Here is a 6,189-nt window from a genome sequence, read left to right as displayed (position 1 = left end):
ATAAATGAAAGGGACAGGGAATTGAACTCAGTTTCAAAGTCGATCTCTCTGCAACAACTTACCCAAATGTTTTTTTTTTTTACATGATTCTGTTCACCCAAACAAATCTTCTCTGGAATTTTTAATTTCACATTTCAAAACCGATTTTTCACATTAATTCACTTCAAAAATGATGTATTTTATATTTCACCAATGTATCACAGTAGAATGTGAAATAATCAATCTGAAGGTGAAACTTTTACAATTTAATGAAATGACGACTAAAAAAAACTGAAAAAGGATCAGATTTCAAAATACAAGATTACAAGGAATGGTGTAGGCTGGCTCAGTTTTAAGGCTTTTTAAATTAAATATAACTTAAGCAACTAAAAGTGCATCATTATATATATATGAATTGAAAGTAGTTCCAAATTATTAATTAAAGGGCCAGTAAATAAAAAATATGTGATGATTCACCTTTTCATTCATTTTCAAAAAATTGAAATGCAGACTTAACCTGACCTTTGCTTTTCATCAAATCTTTTAAATTAAACATGTACGTCATTTTTCAGTAGAAAGGAAAAGAAGAGAGAAAAAAGATGCAGTTTTGATAGAAAGCAACTGAGAGGATCTTTATCCCTCAGGCTCCTGTGTACATTATTAATAATGTCCTTCTTTGTGCTTCCTACAGACGAGAAGGTTTTGAGACTCGCATTCTGACAGCTATATGTAAATTTCTGGCTGGGGGCAATGACTTCATAGAGAAGGTCACCCTCTTCACCATGTGCATAAACGAGCCTATTATTCCTTTTCACTTTTACAAGCAAAACCAAGAATAACATACCAGATTCACTAGGCAACACTTTTAGTGGAAGAATGAAAGACTGACATTTTAAAATTACCTATGGACAACCAAAGCCAATTAAAAGATCCATCAGGCAGTACCATATTCAAAACAGGAAAAGATAACCAAGACCCCTGTATTCTGTGCAATGGGGATGCTGCTTTGTGGAAGTGCTGGGGGTTAAATGGACTTTTTTTCAGTTGGTTCTGGAAAAAGCAAACAGATTATGAATGACTAATGTTTATTCTCAGAGAAAAAAAAAACTATTTCCGAATGGAAATGCATTTTTTTTTCCTTGGGTTACTCCCTCAAAGGAGAGGATCGCGATTTTAGATATTCAGATCCTCTTGAAGCTGCATGGAAGCAAACGAAGCCGAGTTTTTAATAATCCAAGTGAATAATTTAAAGCACCACTACTGTTGAAAGAAGGTCAATAAAACCTCTTCCTTTAAAGTATTGCAAATATCAATGGGAAACCTGAAACATTACAAAAACCTTAGAAAACCTAGTTCCCTTTTCTGTTCAGGACCGTGGAGATCATGCACCTCAGAATTATTTGAAAAAGCTCAAAGTTATTCAAAGCATGAAGAACCAAAAGCATGAAGAAACAAAACTTTCACCTACTGTATGTGTTAATGCTATGAAAGAGAATCAGATGTTACGAACAACCAAATCTAATGTTTTTCCTCAGTAGTGGGTAGTTTTAATTTTGGAAAGCACTGCAAACATATTTTTAACTATTTAAAAGAAATAGTAGCATGGGCTGAATTTTAAATTCAATATGCTTATACTCCTTGCCCAGCAGTGATTTTGCTGTCTGTTACCATCTGTATGATAAACTCCCTGACTTGAAAATGCATAAAAAGCAGAAATGAAACCAGAATGCAATTGCCCCTTGCCTTGATTCGTCTGCTGTGCAGGCTTTTTGTTGTTCCACAACTGCTGAGTCTTTCTCCTCTTGTCCACCTCTGATTCAGCAGCTCGCCTCGAAATTCATTTTCTGAAAGAGCAGAGAAAGGAAAAATTATATTCAACAACAACGGTGAAAACCATAAGAGCTGACCACACACAAATAAGCTCAAATCACTGCCATTAACTAATGTGTGCAAATGCAGTGGTGCAGAATCCCAGCTGTTCCCCTCAATCTGCCATTAGAATTAATCAACTTCTCACATTTTTATTGTGCTTTTTGCAGTTCCAAGAGTAAGATAAGGGGTCAGGGAGGTCAGTGAATAATTAATCAAGAACAAATGAAAACAATTTCATCAGGGTAATGGTATATTTCCCCTTTCCTTTAGATAGCACATGTGCCTCGTGCATTAAACCATTGTACATACCGTTATGTACATAAATATTAGTACAGCATGTCGCTACAAAAAAAACACAGGGGCAAAGCAAGTTCACAAATCTACCCTGGGATTTCAGTTATAACCCCAATAGAACTTTAACTCTATAACCATTTGTTTAAAGACAATTTGTTTTACACAATTCCTTCATTGTGTAAAGTATAGTGTGCAGTCAGAAAAGCACATGAATATTAAAACCTGTAAAGTATTGTGTGCCATACCTGCAGAACACAGCAACAATAATGACTTTTTTTTGTAAAATCAGAAGCCTAAAACCTTTGCCCTGTGGATGCTGAAAAGCAAATAAATATCACTGAAGCTTTTAGAGAAAAGATAGAATCATGTGTTAATGCATTCAGAATTATTGAACGCTAACATTATTTTTTAATTTTAAACCCAGTGTAGCAAATCACAGAAGGAAAACAAGAATGAAATGACGAATGTACTTGGCCAATATTTACCTCACTGTTTTTTTTTTCTCCCAAACATACACTGCTATGGATTTTACCTCAAGCTTTTGTTTGTACAAATAAACACTGTAGCTGAATTTCACTTTCCCAGGAGAAACACCAGGTAGGTTGATCCCCCACCCACCCGCACCCCACTCCTACCAATCTGGTTAATTTCCTGAAAGCTGCACTCCTGCACCTCCATCTGTTACACTCAGCACTAACACAGGAAACTCTCGGAATACAACTGGTGACTACTCCACACACAGATGGGAAAGCATGCTGAAACTAAACAAGTACACTTAGCAGTTTGCTTGCAATTAAAATCAACAATCTCATACTTGCTCTCTCGCCCATCATTGCTTATCAAGAGCCTCGCGAGATGCTTCTGGCACATCAAGAGAAATTTCAACACTGGTTTTATTCCAAAGCATCTACAGATCACCAGAGAAATGTTACTGAAATAAACATGTAAATAGAAAAGCAAATAGAGGTTTAAAAAATTGGCTAAATAGCCTTGTGATAAACAGAGCCTGAGCATAGTTTTTTGAGTGTTCTAATTTCCAGTAAAAGCTTTACAATGGTAAAAACTCCATATTTTGATGAATTGTTAATTTGCTCCTTATTTATAAACTTAGTTCTCATGCTATCTATTCTAGTCTTTTATTTAAAATGACTTTGGGGAGAAAATCTGTTAAACAATGAATGTGCTTGTAGACTGAATATGGGCTTTGTATTAAATTAATATGGGGATTTGTTGCATACTTTTAATCAAGCTTTTTATCTTATGATAAAAAATGTAAATTAGAAGATCACAAATGCAATATAATAAGCAGAATAACATTCCACGTAATTTTGATTTATTGACTGACAAAACCTGTGATGCCTATTTTTTCCAATGATACAACATAAACATGTTCTAATTCAGGCTAGAACAAAGCACGGTCTTGATTAACCTGAAACTGCACAATAATAGTTCACTCAAAGCAATCAAAATTGAACAATTGTAAAGTACTATGCAAAACTGTAAGATTTAAGCAAAGGAGGAATTAAATCCATAGTTCAGATTAAACTGCAAAGTGTAGGTTTACAATAATCCAAAAGCCATCCAGATGCATGCTAGAGTTCTACTTAGACAGGATTTAAAAGCAACATTGTGTGATTAGAGACAAAAGAATGCCAGCACCATAAAATCAGGAAAAGAAAAAAAAAACAAAACAAAACAAAACAAAATACAGCCTCAAGTTTAGATTTTTAGGATAAAAATATAATATACTTGTATTGTTTGTGTATTGTACATGTATTTAAAGAAGTACATATTGTATTTTAAGTCAGTTTCAGCTTTCAGATGGCTTGCCTGTGAGTTCTATACAGAGTTTTGTTCTACAGAACATGTCAGGAAAGCTTCTCAAAAGTGGCACATTTATCATATTCTAACATATTCTATTCCTCTAAAACAGTTTAATTACCCAAATCTTATATTCACAAACTTAAAAGAGAGGATATATGTAAATCCCATTATTTGAGTTGTGATGTAATTTGTTTTGCTTAAATGTCTGAATCTGAATTACTAACACAGTCCTGAAAAGCCAAAAAGATAAATAGACTTCCCTTCACAAAACATTTAGCAATGTATCTGACTTTTGAAATAATTGAACTCTGATCATCTATTTATACAGGGTTGCATGTATGTACAGTACCATGTTTTCACAGTAAACCTGTTTCAGAAATATATCTAATTGTTAAATGTTAGGATTAAGAGGCAATGGGCACTTACATATGTAATCATTTGACATAAAGTTTTTTGTTGTTGTTGTAGTTGTTTGAGTCCAAGAACTGTCAGGTTTCTGCAATTGATTTTTAAGAAAGAGGGATAGTTTGTAAAATTAAGGTTTTCAGCCAAGCTTTCAGACATTGAACTCTCACTGAACAAGGATTGTGAGAATTGAATGTTTGTAAACGCAGTTATGGGTAGTTTGTATGCTACTAGTATCAAAGAAAGTCTTTTATGTCTTAAGGAGTAACTTCTTCTATAAAGCATTCCATATAGTTTATTTGAATGGATAGTTTCCCTCCTCCCAGCTTAAGCTTAGTTTTACATTTTCGATGCTGCGATTGAACCTTATTAAGCGGGATTTGAGGTCGACTGTGCATTTTTGTAAGAATGGATTTTGTAAGAGGTGGGTTGTGAAAATTAATTGCACATTATGTAACATCTTTGATAATAGAGGTTGTTTTAAAGCCTACCCATCCATCCCGTTAAAAACATTCCGTTTCAAGGCTTCTTGCCTTACTACATCGCTGGTGACATTTTTTATTGATGACTTGGGTGACCCTGACTCGCGTTTCAATCGCTTGAGTTTTGATTATATGCATTGAATAAAAGGACGCACAGTTTGACCCAGCTGTTTCACTGGAAACGCTTATCGCGTTTTCCACTTCTGCGTTCCTATGACACCTGGTCCTGTCACCAGGGGCAATAAGAGCTTTTTAATCAGCACTTTTACGAACGTGCTGTCCACATAATAGGAAACGTGCGTAGGCAAAATGATAAAATAAGAAAAAACTAATTAGAAATGTTAATGTAAATTTGTAATATAAGATAACCATTAAACCACTAGCTCTTCGAAGAGCTCAGTTATGTTGTTATTTTGTTAACTGTATGAATGTTTAACAGGCAAATTTTGTGTCAGATACACTCAGTCTGTTTCTTTGTCCTGTCTTTCACGAGGAATAATTAATATTCAGTTTCATCGTAGGGGATCCTTGCGAATGGGAATTATTATTTTTCTTCAAAAGAAGGTCTGATTAAGAATTTCTTTAGTCTACGTTGCGTAGGAATTTTTTTCCCCATCTGAAACTTTATTGGAATAATTTTAAAAGCTATTCACGCTCAAAAGTAATTTCGAATGCAGGAAACACGTAGCCGAAGGCAAACCACATCACAGCAAATGTCAGAACAGAATAGCTCCGCATAACAATAGCTAATCGCTTTTCTCCATAATAATCAATTTTGCACACACAATCCGGAAATATCAATAATGAATTAATAAATAATACAATGAACGGATTTAGACGAAGGAGAGTGAATTTGTCTACTAGTTTATGAACCTTTTGGACAACACCGAGAAGCTCTTTGGTGAGTACAACAAAAGAAACATTTTACAGCGTCCTAGTTTCCTATATTTAGCAAAAATTAATTTACCGTAGGCCTATACTCTTTCTTGTACGACAGCACTAGGCCTGTGCCATGCTTTATCTTATCGGTATGTATTCAATGGTTTGGTTTTTCAAACTTAGCCAAACCCTGACTTGCAATTTACAAAGAGAAATGCTCAGCTTCCAACAACATTCGCCGAGATACAGGCAAGTTAAACATTAGACGTCTTTACTCATTTTTAACAACTTGTATTACTTATACTTATTCGCAGCAAAACACACAAATACCATTCATGCACTGGAATAAATCTAACAATTAGCATAATATTTAGGTTCATTATATAAATACGGTTTTATAGCTTAAACCACGAGAAAACAGAAAATCGAATGAGAACATACCTAAAGTAAGAAA

Source organism: Atractosteus spatula, chromosome 19 (genome assembly GCF_055471065.1).
Source record: "Atractosteus spatula isolate fAtrSpa1 chromosome 19, fAtrSpa1.hap1, whole genome shotgun sequence".
In the NCBI taxonomy this organism is placed as follows: Eukaryota; Metazoa; Chordata; class Actinopteri; order Semionotiformes; family Lepisosteidae; genus Atractosteus; species Atractosteus spatula.
This window is presented reverse-complemented; position numbering follows the sequence as displayed.